The sequence below is a fragment of the Balaenoptera borealis genome (assembly GCF_965194805.1).
Source record: "Balaenoptera borealis genome assembly, chromosome: 1".
Lineage (NCBI taxonomy): Eukaryota > Metazoa > Chordata > Mammalia > Artiodactyla > Balaenopteridae > Balaenoptera > Balaenoptera borealis.
The window spans coordinates 10,911,801-10,939,244 of record NC_138860.1 but is presented as its reverse complement, the minus strand read 5'-3'; the positions used below and the strand labels follow the sequence as shown (position 1 = coordinate 10,939,244).

General features: G+C 33.5%; 1 protein-coding gene and 1 pseudogene across 2 annotated transcripts in view; one reads left to right on the top strand and one right to left on the bottom strand.

Annotated features, from left to right (window-relative positions):
* LOC309606276 (uncharacterized protein) overlaps positions 1–27,444 on the bottom strand; it is a gene marked incomplete at its 5' end in the record, with an annotated part of 266,365 nt that overhangs the window by 118,964 nt on the left and 119,957 nt on the right. The gene's annotated exons all lie outside the window — the stretch shown is intronic.
* On the top strand, positions 1,818–13,405 carry LOC309630512 (large ribosomal subunit protein mL52 pseudogene; annotated as a pseudogene). Its single transcript has one exon. The product of its transcript is annotated as a large ribosomal subunit protein mL52 pseudogene (transcript).

Below are 27,444 nucleotides of genomic sequence, written 5' to 3'. Positions count from 1 at the left end.
AAAATAAATCATATATCTGTATCTATCTGTATCTATATAGCTAGGAGATATTTTCTGGTATTTTTCACGCCATGTGCTCCAAGTATAAAAGGGGCCCTGGCAAATGTTCAATAAACATCTGTTTAGTAAGCAAACACCTTTCAAAAAATATTTTAAAGAAAATATAATTAAATGTAATATTATTATATCACAATATAATGATGTAAACTGTTACAAAATAAAACCCTGAAGATGTAGAAATGGTAAGCCTTATAAATCTTAAAAGCTGTTTCACACAAGTAGCTCTTTTCAATTCTTAAGACAGATAATGATATATATTTGATTTTCTCTTATCTACATGTTTATCTTTCTCAAAACTTAATTGAATAATTCTCTGATAGCCATAGATTAACCCCCAAAATGAAATGTTCTATTTAAAGAGAACTGGAAGGTTCACCTATATATTGTTTCTGTGGCTATAATTATATTCCACCAAAATGTTACTTCATGAGGTATCAATAAAAAAGGTGTATACGTCCTTACAAAGATGGAATGTTGAGAGAAAAATACCGTCTAAAGCTGAGTATTCCATGGAGCACAATGACAGTCACAGTGTTGCTTCTGCTAAGGGTATAATGGGTTAAAATTGAGACATTACTGAGCTTGTGGCCTGCATCTTGCACCGACATCTTTTTATAAAAAAAAATAGAATATGTACAATTAATATGCAAGAGCAAAATGTATCTGTATTTTAGCTATAAATGAAAATCCATATCCAAATAAAATATAGCAAATGGTTTTTTGTTGTTTGTTTTTTAAATCCAGACAAGCCCTTCATTATTGATGACAAAGAAAAACTACAGAACAGATGTCACGTGTGCTAGGTTTTACTTTACTTCAGCAAATATTTGGCAAATATATGATCCCAGTACATCAGAGGCAAATAATTAATAGTGGTTTACTTCTTCATTTATGAGCATTCCAAAGAATTCAGCCTATGGCATAAATTCATAATATATATTCTCAATCTCAATTATATAGTTTTGTGCCTGTATTTTGAAGAAATATTACAGTTCTAAAGTGAACAGCTGTTTGGTTTATTAGTAAAACATTATTATTCATCAGAAACTAAAGAAAAGCCAATTGATTTTTTCTCTTTTTTTTTTTTTTAACTTAAATCAGTATCTTTGAAATGCAGAGACATTCAAAACTGATTAAATTAGTTTAAATTGCAGGAAGCAACAGGTAATATGAACATGTTCCATTTGCAGCCCGAGTCAACCCAACCCAGCAGTTACACAGGGGGACAAATAGAATAATAAGCCTTGGATACATTCTTGCCAAATTACCAGCCACCATCAAGAGAGGCCTGTGGAGAGTGATGCTGGACTTTCTTGCTAGGAAATGAAAGGACACCCAAAAAGAATCCAAGAAGTGGTGGTAGTCAGCATCAAGAAAGATTTTTAAGCAGGTGACAGATAATACTGGAAATGATGGGGTTGCTGGATCATATGGTAGTTCTATTTTTAGTTTTCTAAGGAATCTCCATACTGTTCTCCAAAGTGGCTATATCAATTGCCACTACTGGGCATATACCCAGAGAAAACCATAATTCAAAAAGACACATGCACCCCAATGTTCATTGCAGCACTATTTACAATAGCCAGGACACAGAATCAATCTAAATGTCCATCAACAGAAGAATGGATAAAGAAGATGTGGTACATATATACGGTGGAATATTACTCAGTCATAAAAAGGAACAAAATTGAGTCATTTGTAGAGACATGGATGGACCTAGAGACTGTCATACAGAGTGAAGTAAGTCAGAAAGAGAAAAAGTTATAGTATATTAATGCATATATGTGGAATCTAGAAAAATGGTATAGCTGTTCTTATTTACAAAGCAGAAGTAGAGACACAGGCGAAGAGAAGAATGCATGGCTACCAAGGGGGAAGGGGGGGTAGGAGGAATTGGGAGGTTGGGATTGACATATATACACTATTGGTACTATGTATAAAATAGATAACTAATGAGAACATACTGTATAGCATAGGGAACTCTACTCAATGCTCTGTGGTGACCTAAATGGGAAGGAAATCCAAAAAAGAGGGGATATATGTATACGTACAGCTAATTCACTTTGCTGTACAGTAGAAACTAACACAACATTGTAAAGCAACTATACTCCAATAATAATTAATTTTAAAAAGTAGTGGAAATGATGAACTTTAGTCTCTAAGTGAGGTAGGTTTGTGATTCCAAGGTATTTTAAGAACAAAGTTGTACATATTAGGAAAACACAGGTTGTCAACACTAAGGCTAAAAAGGAGGAAAAAAGAAAGAGTTCCAAACAGCATTTCTGATGGGATTACACCTCTGGATGAAAGCTGATTTCTCACCCCAAGAGCACAAAAGAGACCTCACCGAGGAGCAATGTCCCAATGAAGACTTCTGACGTCAGTCTTCTGTGCAGCTATTCTGGAGGTGGGGCTGGGAGTGAGCATTCAAATATATGCCCCGGTTTAGAGAGAGATGAACAAAGTATCTTCAGACACCACAGAGGATACAAAGAAAATAAAGCAACACACTTCAACACTTCAATACAGGGGCTTTTCACTTGTTTGAAACAACTGAGGGGAACATAATGTATAGAACAGGGAACACTACTTAATGCACTGTTACCCTAAATGGGAGGGAAATCCAAAAGGGAGGGGATATACATATATGTATGGCTGATTCATTTTGCTGTGCAGTAGACGCTAACACAACACTGTAAAGCAACTATACGCTGATAAAAATTAATTAAAAAATAAAGAAACAACATCTAATTAGAAAATCCACTTTTTTTCTGTATTTCTTTTTATATAATGGAATCAGAAAGGAGATATGCAAACAAGATGTCAAATAATGGGGATTAATACAGAAGATTTTTTTAAAGTGTTCAGCAGTACCAAATGCAACAAATTATATTAAGGGATGAGAAAGGAGCATGAATTAATAAAGCCCCAGAATTGTTTCAGCAGAAATCAGCATGAAGAGTAAGAAAGAAATATGTGATTAGGGAATTAAAGCTGTATTTCTAGTAAGTTTTATAATCTGCCACAAACTTGCTTGAATTGTGCTTGATGCTTTTACTACCCCCCGAGCCCACTTTGCTAGATTATGTCTTATTTGATCTGAACACTTAATAGTTTCACTGACCATAACTATGATATTTGTAGGAAACAGCATCAAATATTTACAAACGCTGCAGTCAACATTTTCATCCTTACGCTCCCTGTTTTGAGAAAATGTACATTTTAGATGTTTTATATTTTACGGTAAATTATAGCACAAGGATTAAATAATTTGTTTTGTCAACTTTTTCAAAACCGTGATGAAAACTGAAATGTATGCAGAGTGTAGGAATGAAAGTTGACTTATCTAGAATTTCAACTTTGGTGGGGTAGGAAAAAAGAATTTTTTCAGGGGTCACAAACATTTTCTAGAATGTATTATAAAAAAGGTGACTCATAAAAATATTTTTGTAAAAATAAAATTCTTTTATACTGAACAGCTGATTGGCCACGTGGCCTCTGTCTGAGATTAATAAAAAATATTGAATTCTCATTACCAACTTTGCTGGAAGGCTTTACTCTCTGTATATTGTCAGCTCTGATGAAAACAATCTTATCACTTGATCATTTTCTGGGATCCTGTGTCTTAAAGGAACTTAGATTTTTTAGTCCACTAGGTAAGTTCTCAAATGTGGGTTTATAAACTGAGATACTTGAGAAATTCTCACTAGTGTAATTATAGAAGTTAAAAAGCTATAGTGAGATTTTCATGAAGTTTAATATATTAAATTTAAAATTCTCTTTTTTTATTATGGCTGTATAGCTTTCATATTATAATAGTATGATGATTGATAGTACCTTTATTTTGTCTAATATACTTAATTAAAAAAAAAAACTGTTACAATGCATTTCCCTATTTTAAATAAATAAAGATATTGCTTGGTTAATTGAAAAGTATTATAGGATCACCTGGTTAAAATCTGGACATGAGCTCATATACTAATGGAAAAGTTCTTTTCATTTATTCACCCTTATTCAAAGATTTCTTTATTAAAGTCAACATTAAACAATCAATATGATAATAAAGGAAGAGTAAAAGAGCATTTGCAAGACCAAGAAAAGGGTAAGAGCTTATGTAAATGCAAGAGTGAAAAAGCATTTTCCAAGACTCACCTAGGAGATTACTCTACCAGGATGTATGGTGAAGTGGTGATAATATAGTTTAGAAACCAAAACAGATGCAAATATTCAATTCATAGAGCTATGACATTAAGGATGTCTTGGTAAAATTAGCTAATATCTCTGAATTTCATTCTCCAGCTACTAAAATATATCTAGACAAGTAGTAACATGATTAAATGAGTTAAATAATATGAAAAGCCTTACAGTATATCTTAACTATTATTAATTTTCTTTCTTGTAAATTCCTCTTTTCATCACCATTTAATAAAAACACACACATTTCTATACAGAACAAGATAGAACGATTAACTCCTAAATGTCAGAGGTCACACTGTCTGTCTGTCTATCCATCCATCCATCCATCCATTTATCTATCTTTCTAATCATATACATATGATTTTTGAGGGTATATCATCTTTGATCTTTATTTTTAACTATTAAGAACATAATACTAATCACTTTAAATGATTCAAAAACAGTAATATACGTAGAAGAAAGGAGTATAAGAAGTAATCACAAATAAGATATTTGTATTTGTGCTTCTCTTTCAACCAAATGTGTTGTACAATATTAAATATTATAACAATATATCATATATTTAAATAATAAATACATGCACATACAAAGGAATCTTATAAAGATCTTGGGTACAAATGGAATATCATAATTTCCCAAGTTATATTATATATACTCTTTCAGGTAGAATCGTTATTATACAGTGTTACTAAATTTATTTTTAAAAAATGTTTAATCCCTTAAGTTTGGACCAAATCTATTAGGAGGAATCCATGAACAATTTTATACTGTTTGTTTTTATGTCTCTGTGTGTGCTGTTTTCACATAATATTATATCTGAGAATTATGAATAGATTATAGCCTCCTTGCTACTTGCTAAGCTATAGATCAATTACTTGGTTTCTTTGATAAGACTGTGAATGAAGGATTTGAATTCCAAGAGACAGACACTAGTTAAAAGAGTTTTTCAACAAACCCTTTAGCTTATGCTCAAGTTGAGATAAAGCAGTATTCAGGTACTGCCAATGCTAATTATTAAGCCTTCTGCTGGAGAACAAATTCCTTATTTTGATGAGTCATATGCTGGTGGAAAGACAACACACAAATGTAACTTAGATAATATTCTCCATTTATCTGAAGGGATACAAATTTGAAGGGAAGTGTGGTGGCCAAAAGGTGGTCTTAGTTGCAGCATATCCCCAAATAGTTCCCCTTGGTGTGTAAATTTCCTGAAAGGAGTACACAGCAACAACTCACAATGTCAGCACAAATAAGGTCTTACTGAATCTGAGAAGCTCATTTCTTCCTGTGTAAGGTCCTTTCATGCTACTGGCTTACATTGATATTCCATATAAATTTATTTACAAAAACAATTGAGACCACAAATAAAAAGTAACTGTAGGCATACAGAGCTTCCTGGTTTTCCTCCTAGGTCCCAGATCAAGTTTCTGCTTTCTAGAACCTCATGGATTTGTTTCTTTTTGTTTAAAATACTCTAATTTTCTTGTAGCAGGGGCAGAACAAGAAAACCAAACTCTGTATTAACAAATTAAAAACAAATGGCTAAATAATCAAAGTAAGCTCATGTGAATTATCTTACCCAATACGATTTTACTAATGATTAAAAGCATGTAAGCAAAAGCTAGGCAGAGCATTGCTTTCTGAAGGAAATTGTATCTGCAGTATAGCTTGTAAATGTCCCCTTTTCTCCAGCACTAATCACATTTTAGATTAATAGAGGAATTCTGAATAATATGTGCAGAATCATTATTCTTTAGGGAATATGCTTCAGGTTGGGTGCCCTGCAGTTTTATATTCTTTGGGTAGACAGCAAAAATGCATATATGACTCATTCCTGTTTTCATACCAACTATTCTATTCTCCATAAACCAGCAATTCCAATTTTATTTATAATAAGCCATTGAGAAATACCAGTTTTGCATTGCTGAAAATATAATTTTTAAAAAAATTTTGAAATAAAACAATACTTATTATTAATCAAATCCTCAGACTCTATTCAAATGTTGACAGCTGTCCCAATAATGTCTGTAATAGCAAAAAGATCCATTTCATATTTACGTTTCACTTTTATCTTCAATTTCTTTCCGTCTAAATCAGTCATCAGTGTTCCCTTGCCTTTCATGACTCTGACACTTAGACATTTCTTGGACAGGAAGTCTACTGATAAGTATCATTTAGCCTGTTTACAAGTAGGAGGCACTCTTTCTGTAGAACACCACCTCATTAAAGGAGAAATAAGTTTCACCCCTCTTCTTACTCTTTCCTTTGCCACCTACTTGCTACCCATGCTCTGTTTCTTCAGGGAAAGGCAACATGAACCCTCATAACTAAGCTAACAAAAAATAATGAATTCTAGCTAAAATTCTTTTTCATTTGATTTTCATGTGTTCACCTGGTTGCCAATAAAAATTTTACAGAAATTTCATGTTTGTTTTATCCCCTTCTTGTAACTTGTAAAATTGTATTATAGGAGGGCAAAGGTCTGGCCTTGCAGTACTATGTTATAGAAGCATTAGTATTAAATTATAAGACTTGCATTTTTTTAGATAAAATTTGGATTATCACATGACAAATGGCTAAGAAGCACTTAGTCCTGCAAAGTTTTTCAGTGTTTCAAAGGCCCTTTGGTACATTCATGCCTATATGTATATTTTATTAAAACATTATTTGTGGACACAATACCCAGAATATATAAAAACATTTTTAACCAATTTCCTACTGAAAGGATTTAATTATGAAAAATAGGTTGTTTCCATTTTACCCTTTAAAAAATCTTAAATCAATAATTTTTTGCACACTTCTCATTATTTACTAAGGGAATATTCCTAAAATGTAACCATTCTTTTCTCTTAACTCTTCCATTTGAACTTTATAATATGTTTCAAGTCTCAATTGAAAGCTCAAGGCAGTATTAAATTCAAGGTAGGATACAAAAAACAAATATCAGGATGAACGTTTAGTCAAGGTTTATAATCAAATAATTAGTATCAGAGTTACAGGAATTCTGGAGGGGATAAGCCCTGTGTAAAATTTTAGTATATGAGGCAGAGAAACAGAAGACCATGTCCATGAGGTAACAAAGGGAGCTAGTCAGAGAGTCCATAATCCAAAGAGCCATCTGGCAGGAATATTAACTTGACACATCCAGTCCACAATGAACGAGAACTCCCAGGATTTTAGTTTGTTTCCACCATCTTTGTAGAAGACTCTGACTGTTTTAAAGTTTTTATCCTCTTTACCTGGATAATCACCCTGGTGATGTGAGAGAAAGTCTCTTTCTCTCCCCCTGTCTAAACCAAGAATTTGAGATTTCCATAATAATATAGAGCTCTATATTCACATTCTTAAAGGGTCCAATATGGTGCTGGATGATGATGGAAGAGAAATTCTGTTATTTTTATGTCTGAAATGGGTCCATTCTATGATCCTTCCTTTGAGAAGGGAAACTCTTCTGTTTGGGTTCAGAGCCTGGAGAAGTAAATAATTAAGATGGTTTCCCCTCATTTTTTCAATCTACTTCTCCATATAACCCTTCTTTCCTTATCAGAGCAGGCAAATAGCAGAGTTCATTTAGCAAGATAAAGATCTTAAAATACAAGAATGTTCTATTTAATGGGACTATAACTTGTTTTTGTACCCTTGAAGGTTCTTAATGCGTTTAGACAGACACAGTAAGTTATTTTAATAGAAATACTAATAAAAAAGAAGAGAGCTTTCAATTTGTGTATCGTGCTGAGCTGAAATCTGTATTTAAATGCATCTGGGGCTCCCTTTGCTAGTTGGTTAGCAACTAATCATGATTACAGTGTTTGACTGCCTAACACCTACAGGCCATTACCAAGAGACTGTTTTTAAGTACTATAGGACCCACATTCCATTGCTGTATAATCTGAATCAAACTTTCATCATAATGTAGAGTACAACTGCAGAGCTAGGTAGATACATACATACTTGGATACATATAGATAGATTTAGATTTATAGATGTATATTCTAGACATAAGGTAATTTCAGGAAAACACTAAGAATTTGATAGCATAAAATTTATAAAATTAAAGATACAGCCAAGTAAGCAGTGTCATAAATCTTTTTTTTTTTTTTTAAGTTCCTTTACTACTGCCCCAAAGCAGTTGGGGATCCTACTAAAGACTATTCAAAAGTGACTAAGAATGTTCAGATGAACCTTAGCCAAATACACAGCTGCATCATTGAATTTTACCCTGGACACATATAATGCACATCTGTTCTTCAGCCTCATTGAACAGCAGACTGCTCCAGTACATCAGATAACATTCATTGGTTCTTTGAAAGATGAAGTCACATGCTAAAGTCAGATAGCTATTGATTTTCACCACAGTTTCCGATCTGTATGAAACCTCTATTCTATTTCTAGCCTATTGCAAATAGAAAATTTTTAAAGGCATGGTTTATATCTAAATCAGCACATTGTGTTCACTGAGATAATTTTAATTCCACAGGCTATGCAAGAAGATATGCCAAGTGAAACGACAACAAAAAATAAGAATGAAAAAGAAAAGAGAGAAAGAAGGAAAGAAAGGAGAAAAAAGAAAAAGAGGAAGAAAGAAAAAAGAACAAGAGTAATTCAGTGATAGTGCTAAGACAAGGAAAATAGCATATATATTTAGCAAGACTAGGGTAAAAAGCACTTCACTTATTATCAGGCCATTACGTGGAAAATATAATTTACTCAAAACCATTCAGAAACATTCATTCAGAGTTAATATTAAGCAAACCAAACATCCTGTCATTTAATTTTTGCATTTCCATCTGAAAATTTAGGCACAATGGAAATAAATCAAAGAAGCTTTTAAATCAAATAATTTTAAACTGTTTTATTCCCCTTGGCAAATGTGTGTGACTGTATAAAAGTCTGTATAAATTTGGGGAATGTTATTTTACATGATTTTTGTTAAGAAAAAAGACAATTACTATGTATTTATTGGAAATTACAGTTCTTATCATAATTTCACTAAAAAAATTCTAATAATTGTTGTCCCTGAAATTACAATACAGTTAATACTACCTAGTCAATTCCTTTAAAAAAGGGGATATAGGCCTCATGGAAATTAAAATTTAAAAGTGTGTAAAAGAATAATGTAAACAGTAAAGGGAACTCCCTGGTGGTCTAGTGGTTAGGACTCTGCACTTACACTGCAGGGGGCCTAGGTTCCATCCCTGGTCAGGGAACTAACATCCCACAAGCCACGTGGCCAAAAAAAAAAAATCTTTGAAAAAGAAAAAGAATAATGTATAAAAAGAAGTATAGTTTATATCATTCAGGTGGCTATGTCCTCGATATTCCATTAGTCCTGTGTGAATTGCTGTAAATTCCTGAATATGTTTTAATCCCAATCCTTAATCATTACACCTTCTCATGTTTAAAATTATGTATTGTTTATGGCAGGGTTATTCAAATGTATAAATAAACTGACAATCGTTAAGTGGGTTCCAATAAAACAGCCAAGGAAGCAACAATTATAAAAATGAAAAAAAAAAATTGTTTACTGGTATATCACAAATGTTAAATGTAAGGTTAAGTCCTATTTTTCCTTTGGAATCCTGTTGTATCAGTCTGGTAAAGTTTGATTTTGCTGTAAAACCAAGCAACCCGTCCTGCGCCTCAGCGTGGCTGCTTTGCATTTACTGCTCTCCAGTGTCCGGAGGCTGCACTGTGGCGTCGCGGGTCGGGTGGGCAGTCGGTGGTGAGCCCAGCAGGGCCTTGCTGCCAACCCCTCTGGCTATGGGCCCCTTGCGGAGCTCCCAGACTGGTCTTACAGGGATGGCCACCCTGCTCCTCCAATGAAAGGCCAGCTTCGAAGAAAAGGCCAAAGGGAAAAGTTTGCAAGACGAGTTGTACTGCTGTCACAGGAAATGGATGCTGGATTACAGGCATGGCAGCTCAGGCAGCGGAAGTTGCAGGAGGAAGAAAGGAAGCAGCAGAATGCTCTTAAACCCAAAGGGGCCCTACTGCAGAACCCACCCACGACCAAGTCAATAAAAAGCAACTCCTGCCTCCCCCAGAAAAACAAACAAACAAACAAAACAAAACCAAGCAACCCTAAATTCTCACCAGCTTAAAAAATTTAAATTTATTTATTGCTCAGTTGACATGACATTATGAGTTGGCTGGGGGCTCCACTCCATACTGTTGTCTGGTAATTCATCAGAGATGAATAACTATATGAAAGTATTTCTTTTTTTTGTTATGATATAAAGTTATTTAATGGTACTTTGAGCCTATTTATGGCAAATCCAAAATCTTAGACAGATGCTTGCTCAAGTTATATTGTATAAAATTAAAAATAATAATAACCTAATAATAGAACTACCACATGACCCAGCAATTCCACTCTTGAGTATATATCTGAAAAAAACAAAAACACAAATTTGGAAAGATACATGTACCTCAGTGTTCAAAGCAGCATTATTTACAACTGCCAAGATACGGAATCAACCTAAGCGTCCATCAACAGATGAATGGATAAAGATATATTCCATACAATGGACTACTACTCAGCTATAAAAAACAATGAAATTTTGCCATTTGCAACAACTGGATGGACTTGGAGGGCATTATGCTAAGTATCAATAAGTCAGACAGAGAAAGACAAATACCGTATGCCATTACTTATATGTGGAATCTACAAAATACAAAAAACTAGTTAATATAACCAAAAAGAAGCAGACTCACAGATATAGAGAACAAACTAGTGTTACCAGTGGGAAGAGGGGCTAGATAGGGGTAATGGATTAAGAAGTACAAACTATTATGTATAAAATAAGCTATGAGGATATATTGTACAACACAGAGAATATAGCCAATATTTACAATAACTATAAAGTATAAACTTAAAAATTGTGACATCACTCTATTACACACCTGTAACTTATATAATTCTGTACATCAACTATATTTCAAAAACAACAAAGGATTCATGGCAAAAAATAGTAATAACTTATTTCTCTAACCTGGGTAAAATCAAAGTGAGAGCCAGGAAATAAATGTATTCTAAAAAAATTACTTATAGCAGATACTTATACTACATGTAGTAAATATTAAGATTAAGAATTTAAGAAGAGAGAAGTAATGAGATAATTATATTATCTTTGATGAGGGAAGGCCATGTTTTAAATAAGTGCTAGGTGCTGAGGAATCATAGTACATACAAGAGGCTTACAAAAAATATTTGAAAAACTTTGGTTTTCAGACAAAAATAAAGTTGATTATAAATAATTTCAAGTATTTCATCAATGTTTCCTGATTATTTTCATGAAAATAGTCATGACTTGATTAAAAACCAACTAAAAGATATCTGAACACATAGACTGGTCTTATATATTTTAATAAGTAATGTGAATTATTCTATGAAAAAATACATTTGTGTAAATAAGACATTTATTTACTCATAAAATATTAAGTAACAAATTATACTAAATATTGAAAATACAAGGGTGAAGAAGATCTAGGCATAGTTCTTCCCCTCAACGATTTTTATTCTACAAGAGAATACAGAATTTTTAAAAAAGCATTCAAGCTTTCCACAAGTGCTGAAAGAATGTTGTAACAGATAAAGATGAGAGTGAAGGAGTTGTTTTAGACAGAATAACAAGGAGACCTGCATACTGTAGTGAGATTTAAAGTTGATACCTAAAAGATGAAAAGAATTCATTCATTTCAAGACACAAGGGGAAAGTGTATTGAGGAAAATCTAAGTTAGAAGGATTGATGTGTTCCACAAACTATCTTAAAGCCAGACTACTGATTTTAGATCTAACAGCTGAAGAGCTTAGAAGTTTTCACTTCCATCCTTACAACAAGAGGAAGCGGGACAGATTGAAAATTAATGACTTCTTGTTCTCATTTGAGAATGCAGATTGTAACGTAAGCGACCACTCCAACATCTACAGAGAAAGGCACACCAGGAGAGATACAGCAACCGAAATGTACTAGCACGGAACAGTGGGCACTGGAGCCATAACATGATAGAACACTTGAACGATAATTTTGATGAATTGTTGCAGGCTGAGTGTCCACTAATGTAAGACCGAGGAACTGCTGAACCCCATCTCAAATCCCTTCATACTCTTACACGAGTGTTTTGGGTGAGGATTCCTAAGATCACTTTGTGGCTATGGCAGAGGGAAGGGAAGAGATCCTTGTGAAATACACCCAGAGTCCACCTCATTATTCCAGGGATAAATATTTCACTAGAGCACAATTCTGGAACCTAATTCCACTGGAGGAACGGGAATTCCTCTCCACTCCAGCTACCTCCTACTTCCTGTCTCACCTTAGGTGAGACAGCAGGGAAGGGAGGAAGGCAACGTTTTACAGGGCTTAGCAATTCAAGAAAGTAGATTGGAAATGCTGTAGCCAAGAAATTGAGTAGGGAACAGAGTGAAGAAAAACTATACTACCATTAGAGAAGCACTTTTAATGATCGTAATCCCGAGACACAAGCTCACTAAAAGGCTTAGATTTAATCAGAAGACTATAGAACACTTCTCTTGCCTCATAACTTAACCATCACATCAACAGGGCTCCAAGATAATAACCATGGATTACAGCTGAAAAAGTGTCTTCCTATCTGAGGAAGAGTACACAGGGAATCCAAAGTCCAGAAGGAAGAAAAACCCTTGGATACGGGTGAAACGAAAGCTTCTGGTACCTAAAGGAGAGTTTACAGGCCTAGCTGCTGAGTACAGAGAGTGTTTCAATAAGCAGGAAGATATGAACTGTTGCTAAAAGTGCTGACAGTTTAGTGAGATGACCTTATATGTCCATTTAATGTGAAAAGTGGACATCACAGGTGACCTTGACCAAAGTACAGTAACTTCTGTGGTATAATGGAGATAGGAGACAAATTGATATATACTTGCTTACCTTATAATAAATACATGCTCTACCCCAAGAGATTCTGACATTTTATAAAGTGCTAGGTTCAGTCATGTATGTAGTGGAATGATATAAGGGAACAGAGAATGGCAAACAAAAATTGATATCAGTGTTAACTGGAAGTAGCTAGTCTTGATGACAAACGACCTTTCTATTTATCATCTACATAATAAAGACATATCCTCAGAGGGAAATATATATATATATATATATATATATACACACATACATACACACACATTTATAAAATATGAAAAATGAAATGCTATAGGTTAGCAATCAAGATGAAACTTTAAGATGTAATATTGATAAAAGCATATGATCATAAGCAATTTGGGGCAAAACACTAAATTATGAAAATATAGCATTTTCATTTAACTATTTCCTAAAATATAACAAGGCATCATCACTATTTTTCCTTTAACCATTTTTTTCCAAAATATTGACTATTCATAAATAGAAAAGTATATATGAACCTATAAAATCAAAGAAATTTTATTTCGTGGATCCTGAGCTGCTGTGTATTTTCCTGATCCTGCCAAGAGGAAGAATATCCTTTAGCTGAACAATAAACAACTAAAATTATAAGCTTATTCATTTTTATCTACACAATTTTCAATACATTTCCATTTTTAGGACCATACCATGTCCTTTTCAACACTTTATGTTATCAACATAACACTTGAAAAAAGAAAATGTAGATTTCAGATTGAATAATTCCACATTTATATTTTAAAGTTAAGTAGTATGTGCTATGACTTATAGATTAGATAGACACAAACCCAGAATTCATCTAATTGCTTGTCTACTGTCATAAAGACATGACTTCAGTTACTGATGATATCACTTTACATTTGGCTTAACAAATTACAGTAATGGATACAGACATACATTCAAAATAATGTGCATGTTTCCTTTTGTGTGTGTGTGTGGTCACGCTTTTGTCTTTATATTATGCAATTTAGGTAACAAGGATATCACAAGTAATTTGGATAATGCCAATATTATTTAGTGGATGTATTTATTAAAATGACTACTAGAGGGAAAAAAATGTGTCCTTACAACGGTCATGTAACTGTTTCTTGCTGTTACTAGATATCACCCTTACATATGGAAATGTAGAAATAGTAACCACTTATAAAAATGGATGCCTAATATATATTCATACATAGGTTGGATAGGTTTCTGAATATGCAGAAATGAGGAGATATGGTAAAACATTGATTTATATCCCCCATTCAAAAAAGTTGTCTTTTATTTACTCATGTGTTTCAGCAGGTATAATAAAGAAAGATTTAATGATAGCAAGCTCAATTTCTATAACAAATATACCACAAAAAACTAATGGCTCAAACACATAGAAGTTTATCTCACTCTGACAGTTCAAGAAGGGTATTTATGTTAGGGGGCGTCTCTTTTCCACATGTTGATGCAGAGACCTAGCTTCCTTCCATTTTTTTTTTTTTTTTTATAAATTTATTTATTTATTTATATTTTATTTTTGGCTGTGTTGGGTCTTCATTTCTGTGCGAGGGCTTTCCCCAGTTGTGGCAAGCGGGGGCCACTCTTCATCGCGGTGCGCGGGCCTCTCACAGTCACGGCCTCTCTCTTTGCGGAGCACAGGCTCCAGACGCGCAGGCTCAGTAGCTGTGGCTCACGGGCTTAATCGCTCCGCGGCATGTGGGATCCTCCCAGACCAGGGCTCGAACCCGTGTCTCCTGCATTGGCAGGCAGATTCTCAACCACTGCGCCACCAGGGAAGCCCCCTTCCATTTTTTATCATCACCAAACCTAGAGTCTCAGAAACCTCTTAAACCATATAGTAAAATGGGAAATAAATTGAGGAAGAAGAAATTCTGTTTTTTATAGTCTTGTCCTGGAAGTAACACAAAATGTCTGCTTCCATTCTATTGGTAATAACAAGTAACATGACCATACTTATTGTAAGAAGATAGAGACGTTGGTGGTATGGGGCTTTAGGTTTTTGCTTTGTGGTTATCATGAGGCTTACGAAAAATACCTTATATATAAACAGTCCATTTTAAGCTGAGACCAACTTAACTTTGATTGCGTACAAAAGCTCCACCCTTTTACTCCCCCCTTTTTACTTTTTTATAACAGTTTTCCTCTTATTACAGTGTGTATCCATTAAAAGTTATAATAGTTATAGTTATTTTAATACTATTTTCCCTGAATTCTGATACTATAGTTGATTTGTTAACATACCATCCTATTACAGAATTGGATTTTTCTAAATCTGACTGTATATTTACCTTTACCCCAGTGTGTTGTATTCTTTCCTATGTTTTTATGTTACTAAATATAACCTTTCATTTCAGCCTGAAAAACTCCTTTTAGCATTTCAGACAAGACAGGTCTATTAGAGATGAACTCCCTTAGCATTTGTTTGTTTGTATGGGAAAGTATTTCTCCTTCCTATCTGATAGATAACTTTGCTGTATACAGTACTCTTGGCTGGCAACTTTTTTCCTTTAATATTTTGAAGGTAAATGGATTGAATTCACCAAACAAAATGCACAGAGTGGCTAGACAACTATATGCTGTCCACAAGAGACTCACTCACTCAGCTATAAGGACACAGAGACACTGAAAGAGAAGGGATGGAAAAAGATATTCCATGCAAGTCAAAAACAGAAGAAATCTGGGAGAGCTATACTTATATCAAATAAAATAAACTTTAGGTCAAAAATGGTAATAAAATACAAAGAAGGTCAATATGTAATGATCAAGGGGTTAACTCATCAAGAATATATAGCAACTGTAAATATATATCCACCTAACATAGGAGGACCTAAATATATTAAACAAATATCAACAGATTTAAAGGGAGAAATAAGAAGCAAAAATAATAGTTGGGGACTTCAATATCTCACTTTAAGCAATGAATAGATCATCCAGACAGAAAATCAACAATGGAAACTTGGAATTGAACCATACTCTAGAACAAATGGACTTAACAAACATATATAGAACAGTGTATTCAACAATAGCAGAATACACATTCTTCTCCAGTGCACATGGAACATTCCCCAGGATAGACCGCATGACAGACTGCAAGACAAGTCTTAGCAAATTTAAGAAGACTGAAATCATACTAGTTTTCTTTTCTAACCACTAGAAATCAAAACAAGAGTTGAAAATTTACAAGCATGTGGAAACTAAACAACACACTACTGAACAACAAATGGGTCAAAGAAGATATCAAAAGATAAATTAAAAGATAACTCAAAACAAATGAAAATGGAAGCACAACACACCAAAACCTATGGGATGCTGCAAAAGCAATTCTTCTAGAGAAGTTTATAGCAATAAATGCATATATGAAGAAAATAGAGATCTCAAATAAACAACCTAAGTTTTACAACTCATGAAATGAGGAAAAGAAAAATGAACTAAGCCCAAAGTTAGCAGAAGAAAGGAAATAACAAAGATCAGAGGGAAATAAATAGAGATCATAAAGACAATAGAAAAGATAAAACAAGAGATAGTTTTTCAAAAACATAAAAAATATTGACAAGTATTTAGCTAAACTACCAAGAAAAAAAAGAGAAAACTTAAAGTTAAAAAATCAGAAATGAAAGAGAAGAAAGTGAAACCACAGAAATACATAGGATCATAAAAAATTACTATAAAAAAGATATGCCCACAAATTAAATAACCTGGAAGAAAAGCGTAAATTCCTGGAAACATACAACCTGCCAAGAGTGAATTAGAAAAAAAAAAAAAAGAAAGAAAATCTGAACAAACCAATAGCAAGTAAAGAGCCACACTGTAATAAAAAACCTCCCAAAACAGAAAAGTCCATGACCAGATGGCTTCATTGGTGGATTCTACTAAACATTTAAAGAAGAATTAATGCTAATCTTTCTCAAACTCTTCCAGAAAAATGGAAGAGGAGGGAACACTCCCAAACTCATTTTATGCGGCCAGGATTATACTCATACCAAAGCCAGATAAGGACAGTATAAGAATAAAAAAACTATAGATAAATATCCCTGATGAATACAGATGAAAAGAATTCTCAGCAAAACATCAGCAAACTAAATTCAACAACACTCTAAAAGGATCATACCCCACAAACAAGTGGGATTTATCTCTGGAATGCAAAAATGGCTAAATATCTGCAAATCAATAAATGTAATATAACACATTAATAGAATGAAAGATAAAAATTATATGATCATCTCAATATATGCAGAAAAAACATTTGACAAAATATAACATCCTTTCAGGATAAAAACCCTCAACAAATTGGGTGTAGAAGGAACATACCTCAACATAATGAAGGCCATATAAAACAAACTGATGCTAACATCATATTCAATAATGAAAGACTGAAAGTTTTTCCTCTAAGATCAGGAAAAATACAGGTTGCATACTCTCATCACTGTTATTCACCATAGTACTGGAAGTTTTAGCTAGAGAAATCAGGCAAGACAAAGAAATAAAAGGCAACCAAATCAGAAAGGAAGGGGTAAATTTGTCATTATTTACAGATAATGTGATCTAATATGTAGAAAATTTTAAAGACCACACTCAAATACTTTGGAACTAATCAAACAATTCAGTAAAGTTGCAGGATATAAAAATCGATATACAGAAATCAGTTGCATTTCTATACAGTAGCAACAAAATATCCATAAAAATAAAGAAAATTATCCCATACACAGTAGCATCACAAACAATAAAATACTCAGGAATAAATTTAACCAAGGAAGTAAAAGATCTGTACTACTAAAACTATAAGCTTTTGATGAAAGTTACTAAAGAAGATACAAACAAATAGGAAAATAACCCATATTCATAGACTGGAAGAATTAATATTGTTAAAATGGCCATATTACCCAATGTGATCTGTATATTTAATGCAGTCTCTATTGACATCCCAATGGCATTATTTCACAGAAATAGAAAAAAAAAAACAATAGTAAAATTCCTATGAAACCACAAAAGATTCTGAATAGCCAAAGCAATACTGAGAAAGAATAACAAAGCCAGAGGCATCACACTTTCTGATTTCAAACTATAGTACAAAGGTATAGTAATTGAAACAGTATGGCACTGGCATACAAATAAACACAGACCAAATGAAGCAGAATAGAGAACCCAGAAATAACTTTCAGATTCTTCAGATATGATGCCAAAAGCACAAACAACGAAAGCAAAAATCAACAAGGGGGATTACATCAAACTAAAATGCTTCTGCACAGGAAAAGAAACACTAAGCACAATGAAAAGGCAACTTACAGTATAGGAGAAAATATTTGTAAACCATATATGATATAAGAGGTTAATATGCAAAGTAACACAGTAAAGTGTGGTCAAAACAATTTTTTGTGTTGAATAATCAAGTAAGATTGAAATTAAAACATTCAATAGTCAATCTAAAAAGATAAAAATATGTATGACGAAATAATCCTTGAGAATATATAAAATAATTAATGATGTTAAAAGCAGAATGTAAAAAAATTCTGCTAAAACAATTATGTTTAATTGTTAATCAAATATTTATGAATCTATAAATATATGTAACAAATAGATTCAAGGAAATTACTTATTCTAAAACATAAACATGTTTTTCTAAGTTTTTACAGTAATTTCAATATTGGCCTCCAGGAAACTTTCCTAAATTAATTTTTATTTATAGTTTGGTTATGCCAATTTCCTTTTATACATTCACCACATTTCTCTGTATATAATTAGTCATCATAACCAGTGAATTTTGCAAATACAGAAAATGAAAAAGAGTAGTTCTTAAAATACCCTGACAATCTTCATTCGGACACATCTGATGTAAATGGTTCCACAGACGTCTACAAGTCATATTTACAGGTCTGTATCTGTGCATGTGTATGTGTTATATCAATGGGAAACTGGACCTCTACTAATAACATCCTTATATTTAAATATTTTATGCCTTATATTTCTTTTGTAATCTAAAACATGCACAGTTGTTAAAAATACAGTTTCAGAATTTGAAAGATTTTGAAAAGACTAAGTTTTAGAGAAAAAGACAAAAATCTGAATCAAAATTTGTATATATGGCTATCTTTCTTTTCTGGGAATTTGCTTTTCATTATATAACTTTTCATAACTCTCAAGGAATAATTTGAAATTAGAATGTAATTTGAAGAAAACTGATAAATAAAATATGAAAAAATAATCCAATTGATATACAAATGAAATATGGCACTTTAAATTAGTTAGTACTTATATTTATAGTTATTCCATTAATATTCGTTAGGCATAAACTTCATAAATATTAAACTAGTACATTGTAGTCTCCTTCTTAAAACATATTTTTCTTTAACTGATAAATAAAATATGAAAAAATAATCCACTTGATATATAAATGAAATATGGCACTTTAAATTAGTTAGTACTTATATTTATAGTTATCCCATTAATATTCGTTAGGCATAAACTTCATTAATATTAAACTAGTACACTGTAGTCTCCTTCTTAAAACATATTTTTCTTTAACCTCAGGGTTTATGGGACTAAAAGAATGTATATACTGATAACAATAAAGCATCTGATATTCCACATTGAGATGAAATTTGTCATAATGGTTGAAGCCTTTCAGCTTGTTAATACATCAAGAGGTAGAACCTTGGAACCTGAGAGAGGGCATTGACTTGTTTATTTTTCATAATATGGTTCCAGCCAGTGAAGAACAGAAGAGTGGAAGTTCCTCTCCTTCTAGCCTGAGGGGGTGAAGAAGTGTGACTGACATAAGCTCAAGCTGGGTTGAAATCATAGCCCAAGCTGCAGCCAAATCTGGAGAAACCTGGTCTGTATTAGAACAGATCCAAATTTAGCAGAGTGACCAAAAGATGCCCCTTGCATCTCAGTAACCACCAGTCCAGGAGACTGCCCGGAACCACCACTTTGCAGCAATATCCTGCAAAAACGTGTAGTAGTCAAAGATGTTTCCTCACCCTTATAAAGTTACTGAAGCCACATTTCTCCACCTACACCCAAATAAATAAAGAAAAGAAGGGCAAGGAGGTTTGAACTCGGAGAGAAAGGACATGTTTGCCTTAAGAGAATTTAAATCCAACTTGTCTCTCAATACCCATTCTTTTCATCTTCCTTAAAACATAGTCTCTGATTTTTAATGTTGCGTATAGCCAAATAAACTTATTTAAAAAAACAACAAAATCATAACAGCAGCAGCAACAAAATCTTCCAATTTCCAGCCCTCTGTGCTACCTGATGAGGCCACATGCCCAAGTCTCGCCTAGTGGAAGAACAGGGGAGAAGGAGCCTGGGTCCCTGAGTGTCATGGTGCCACCACACAGCAGGGACTGCTTGGCCTCTGACCTTGTATAAGTGAGAAAGAAACTTCTACCTGCTTATGTTTCACTTAAATTTTTTTTGTCTTCACAGCTAAATATAACCTTATGAGTACAAAAATAGTTTAACATTAACACATCTGTCTCTATTGAGTTTAAAATGGCTGGCCTAAAATTAGTTTTCTTTTTCTGTTACCCAGTATATGGAGCATATAAGAAAGATCAGTGAGTTGAGAGAGAAAATATTGAAAATTTATTTGCTCTCCTAATATTTACCTATTTACTTATTTATACTTAGTTTTAAGGCATAGCACACACTTCTTTTTTTTCCAATTTGCTTTTACACTCATGAGCTCTGTAATCTGAGGTCAGTTGCTGGAAGGGTTATGAAGGGCCACTTTTCATATCATAGTGGGAATCAAAAACCCATCAAAAGGATAGAAAATATGTTTTAAAATAAGCATCACCAATTTATTTGTTTACAGCTATATTCCCCTGAGCATGTAATTTCTATTTCTTTCTCCCCAATACATAGATCAAGCTTCAGATTTTTGTTGTCTTCAAGGAACATATTGTGAGGAATAAACTAAAATATTTTATCTTTACAAAACTTGGTACTGTCCTTCACCTTCTACATTCTTTGAAAGTTTGTCTCTCATTTAATCTATTTTATGGCACCTTAGAGCCCTACAGGAGTCTTCCAGTGTCCTATTTATCTTTTCTATGGAGGATTATTTTAAAGTCTAACTGTTTAATAGTGACTAAATATAGTAGAGGGCATGTAATAGGACACATTAAACAAACTTCTAGTTATTTTGGTGTATAGGATGAAAATGTGACTATACATTTGATATGTTGTATTATGCTATTATGTCTGAAAGCCTTTTTAGATTCTTCATCAAAAGAGTATTTTTAAAACATGACACTATGTGAAATATATTTTGTTAAATGCCAGCATTTCAAAGTCTATTAAAATTGGATCGTCTTAAAGATGATCAAATAGAGGAAACCATTTAAACAGAAAATTGGAATAAATACACTTTGATCAGTACTTCAATAGATCTATCACTAGGTGATATTAGCTCTCTAAAATAGACATAAAATCTCAAAAAAGAAGTAGATATGAAAAGTTTTTTGGGATTGATGCAACATTAAGTGAAATCCACAGGAGCAGAGTTTAATAACACAAGGATTCAAAGGGCTATGGCACCAGAGGAGCTGCCCGTGTAATAACCCAGAGGTTTGAGAGATTATAACACATTTTGAGAATTTTTTTTAAAGAGCTTAGCATGGCTGGAAGAATGTATAATAAATGCTAATAAAGACAGAGGGAGGGAGAGGGGAAAAGGGGGGACGGGGAGAGAGTGGAGGGGAGAGAGAGGACACAGAGTACCAATATCCACAATGAAAGAGACATATCACTACTAATCTCACTAATCTTGTGGACATTAAAAGGATAATAAGTGAATACTATGAACAGATGTATGCCCCCAAATTTGATACCTTAGATGAATGGGACAAATAACTTGAAAGGCACACACTGCATAGCTCACAAATGGAACAACTTCCATTTCCACAACTTGTTTGCATTCATTTTGGTTATGAGAGAAAAACACTACATATTAGTCACTGATTCAAATTATATAAACTATCTTCTACTGTGACATTTTAATACCACAATGTGTTTCCTCCAGAGTTGTCATAACTGAGTGTTCAATAGACAATTCTTCCGTAATAAAATCTATCTACTTCAGTATGACAGGGTACAAGTAACATAATTAAATCCAATTATTACAACTTGAAAGGTGCAAATCTTCAAGAATTGATAACCTGAATAACTCTATATCTATTAAAATTAATCAAAATTTAAAAGGCTTCCAAAAGAAAAGCACCAGGTCAAAATGGTTTCACTAATAAATAACTCTAAGTATTGAAGAAGAAAATAGAAATATCTACTACAAAATAGAGGCCAACAGAATACTCAGCATTTGAGAAGCTGACATGATTAAATTGTGCCTACCCAGAAAATCTTCCTTTTGTTAACACTAAAAGTCAATTGATTAGGAAATTTATTTACACCTACAAATTCCCTCTTATCGTGTAATATAACATACTGATGGATTTAATATCTCCTCGTATTCACAGTTCCAGGAATTATGACAGGAAATCTTGGGGAAGGCATTTTGGAATTCTGCCTACATACTCATTACTATACTTATAGAAATTATACTGGTGATTGTTCTTTTGTCCTTTTAAATTCTTCTCCATTTCCTATAAATCCAGGCATGTTGACTACATCTTAGCTGAGACTAATGAGAAAATGAATGCTGAGAATGTACACGTTGACTAAGTTGTCCCCTTTTAACAAACTTCGTTAGATGACCTTGCTTACATTTCATCAGATTTGCGACACATAATCAAGGATGAATGTAAAGGCATTTGCAAGACTGAGCATTTTTAATTGAGTAAATTGTTGTCCACCTCTTCCACTGCCCCAGCTGGGATTCTGTTATTAATGAAGAAGAAGATGGTGTATAGAAGAGGATCTTATATATTGTATGGGCAACTAGGTATATCTACAGACATCCAAGTTTCCAATTATTATTTCTCATAATACATGTTCTCCATACTTCATTTATGTTAGTAGGGACATAATTTTGTTTTGTCTTAAAGTAGCATAAAACCTCATTAATAATTAGTAGGACTTAGAATTATTGTTAGATTCGGAGAGACTAAGTACAGGAAACATTTTTTAAATGACCAGTTTGGTCCCATTGTCTCTTTCAAGACATCTGTAATATTTCACAACATTTTAAAGTTTTGAACTTTTTCTTTAAGGAATTGAGACACTGAAACTTTAGCAAGTATTCTTTAAACAATCGCCAAGTAAATGAGTATTATTTTCATTAGTAATGTTAGTAGCCACAGTGAAAAACGATATAAAGGTTAATAGTAATAATGTTCAACACAATACTCACCAAATACAAGACACTAGTCTTAGCACTTTCTTAATCTTAACATTAAACCAAGGATCTGAGTACTTTTATTATTTCTATTTTACATACAAAGAAATCAAGGAATACAGATGTTAGGTAACTTATCTAGATACTTCAGGATGCAGTTTCAGTCCACAGCTAATGTGGCTGAGTTTTGTGGTAGAAATAAGCATATTTTCTACCAATTGAGTAATTCACTGTATTCTAGATGGTTTTGTTACAAGAACTTTATATATTCGATGTAGATTCTTAATTAGGAAGTTTTAGTCACATGCTAGGCGTAAACAGATGTATATTTTACATTATATTCAATTTTAAGCCAGCAGATGTGATTTTCAAGTCAATGATTTCATAGAAAGTGACTTCTGATTGTGCTACATATGGTATGAGTGCATTAATATAATGAGTAACTTCTGGAGTAACAGTGCAAATTTCCCATGAAATATATGTTTGATAGACATATAAATCAAGGTGTGGACATATAAAAATCATGACATTTCAAGGCAGTTTTAGATTCTGACAAAGAAATTTAATAAAACTGTTTATATTCAGGGGAAAAAAAACATATTTGAGGAACCTTTTAACATACTTTTAACTCCAGTGGAGATTGTATCATATAATCTGGGAACTGCAATAGCAGTTGACTCAAGGCATCTACATAATGCTAGTTATTTCAAAGGGAGATAATTATAGTACAGATAATTGATTATGCAATTACTGGATGACTGAAAGACCAAAAAAATGATGCTATTATGAATAACTGTAGAAGTAGTTACCATGTCTAGGTGAAGGAGAAAGAATGTAGAAGAAGGAATTCACAGCAGACACAGGCGCTTGGAGTAGAGTGTTTTCGACAGCTGGGTTTTGGAGGTCACCACATTGCCTGTGCTCAGACCTGGGAGGGAAATGCATCTGATGGTCTCACTGCTTAAGGTCAGAGCACTTTTCCATGCTCAGATCATGTGTCAGATAATCTGTTTTCTGTTCCCTCTTGAAATTTATAATCAGTGACACAGTCCATTCATGCATGCCCTTTGCCCTTTCCATACTATGGAAAAGGTGCAATTTCAATTTCTAATTGAATTAAACAATCGTTATTTCCCTGGTAATATAAAGTCTAAATAAACAGAGATAAAAGTCAGTCCATATGGAGATGAAGTACAACTTTGCAAGTGGGTTTTCTTAAAGATGTAGGAAAAACCTCAAACTGATTATTAGGTTAAAAATAGACAGGGAACTTCCACTTCTACATGTTTCCAAATACATTCATTTCGGTTATGGGAAAAAGCACCACTTAGTCATTGATTCAGATTATATAAACTATCCAATAATGTGGTATTTTAACACCAAAAGGGGTTGTATGCAGGAATATCATAATTGAGTATTCAATAGACAATTCCACTGTTACAAAAGTCTAACTGCTTCAGTATGACAGGGTACAGAGTAACACAACTGAACCTAATTATTATCAGCACACAGTCTAAATTGCTGAAAAATGAGTTCTCTGGTCAGATAGACTATTGAATGGAATGTCATGGCCATAAATACTCTCTTCAGTATTTCTGAGATGGTGTTCCTGGCAGAAGCATTAAGGGCAGGACAGGCAACAAAGCCTCTTGCCAATACTGTGTGTTGGTCAAACTCAAAGAGAAGGCAAGGGACGGCAAATAAATCCACTGATACGACAAGTAAATGTCAGCCTCCTAAAGTACAGAGTAGTGTAGATAAGGGTAGGGAGTAATGTGGAAAGTCCAATGAGGAACATCCAGCACACCATACTGGTTCCAGAGCATTTAAATAAAAGAAGTAAAGCATTACGGATACATTTGAAGTGATCTATATCATCTATGATGAATTTAGTGTGCCTTTTTATGTTCTTGCTTTAATAATTTCTCTATGTACATATCTACAAACATTATTGTTTTATGTTTCTATTTTTTTCCTATCAATGGTATACTTACATACCATACCACAACTTATTTTTTCTTCACACACAAGTGTGCTCACAGGAACTGTTTATGCTGCTTCAAATAGATCTAACACACTCATTAATTACTGTACATTATTATATCTTTGTGAAAAATATCACGTTTTAGTTATCAGTTTTCTAACTAATTCTTAGGCGATTTTCACTGATAACTTTTTTCCTGTCTCATTTAACCACAGTGAAAGTTTCTTTAAAGAACATACCTGCCATAGAATTATTCAGTCTTAGGGTTTTTGTGTTTTCAATTATACTAATACTGTCAATTTGGTCTACAATGTAGTTGCAACAAATTTCATTCCCACTAGCAATCTAGGAGAGCTCCTATTTGAATCAAAACTTGGTTTTATTCAACATACACCAGTCTGATTCAATAAAATGCCATTTTAAAAAACTTTCATTCACCAGGTAATTAGAAAATATTATAATATTTCCTTTCTAGATATCCATCCAATTCATTTATAGAGCAACTCGTTTCTGCAAGCATCTTCCTTGGATTTGGAGATGTAACAGTGAAACAAAGAAATCACAGCCCTTAAGGAGCTTACATACTAATTTAAGGTGTGATATATAATCAATAAAATAAATAAGTGGCTTATAGCATATTAGAAGCTAATCATTTTTGTGCTAGAGTTTGGGGGAGGGGGCAGGCAAAGCAATTTTACATTGATTGATTGATTGGGGAAGGTTGCTCTGGGACTATGACTTTTGAGTGAGGATTCAAACGATGTGAAGAATATATCATATGCACATCATTGTAAATGTGTCCTCTTTTCACATGTTCAAGCAATTTTGGGGCCATATATCGGGGAATGGAACTGCCAAGTAAAGACTGCAATATTTTAAACTTTAACATTTAATTCCAAGTTGTTTTTCAAACTGATTGTAACAAATTTCTTTCTGAACAGGTGTTTATTTTGCTTCATATCTGTATTAGTTTGCTGGGGCTGCCATAGCAAAATACCAAACACTGGGTGGCTTAAACAACAGAAATGTGTTTTCTCACAGTTCTAGAGGCTAGAAGCCCAAGATCAAGGTGTTGGCAGGTTTGGATACTTCTGACGCCTCTTTTCTTGACTGATAGATGGCTGCCTTTTTGCTGCGTCCTCACATGGCCTCTCCTCTGTATCCACAGTCCCCTAACTAATCAGGACACCTGTCTGATTGGATTAGGGCTTACCCTAAACACCTTGTTTTAAGTTAACTACCACTTTAAAGACCTTATCTCCACAAAGAGTCACATTTTGAGGTACTGGAGAATAGGGTTTCAACATATGAATCTTGAAGGGACACAATTCAGCCCATGATAACATCCTTACTACGTTTTGCTAAATGCACCTGATTAAATACTGACAGATAAATGAAGTAGCAATTCACAAATCTCAGTGTTTAGAAACAAGCCCAGAAACGGCAACTAACTACTAATTCGGGATTGTTTTATTCCACATTTTGTAACCCTCCCCAAATACTTGAAATAAAACCCTATTAAAAACCTCCTTTATGTGTATATAGAACTTCAAAAACTGCTCTTTAAATTCATATGGAACAATAAAAGAACAAAAGAACTGAGTTGGTCAGCAGGATAATGAGTTCCCCCCAAATGTCCACATCATAATACCTGGAACCTTTGAATATATTATGTGATATGGCAAAAGGAAATTCGCATATCTAGTTAAATATCTTGAGCTAGAGAGATTATCCTAGATTATCTAGGTGGGTTCAGTCTAGTCACGTAATTTCTTAAAACAGGCATTTCTGAGCTGTGGTCAGAAAAAGAGATGTGACAACAGAAGCAATGTCAGAGAAATGCACAGTTGCTACCTTTGAAGATGGAGAAAGAGGGTCACAAGCCAAGGAACGTGGGAAGCCTCTAGCAGCAGGCATTCATTCACTACATAAAACAAGTCAATCAACATAGCTCTCTATCAGAGTTTCAACTTGTCATCTTCATAACAGCCCATACAGGTTATAA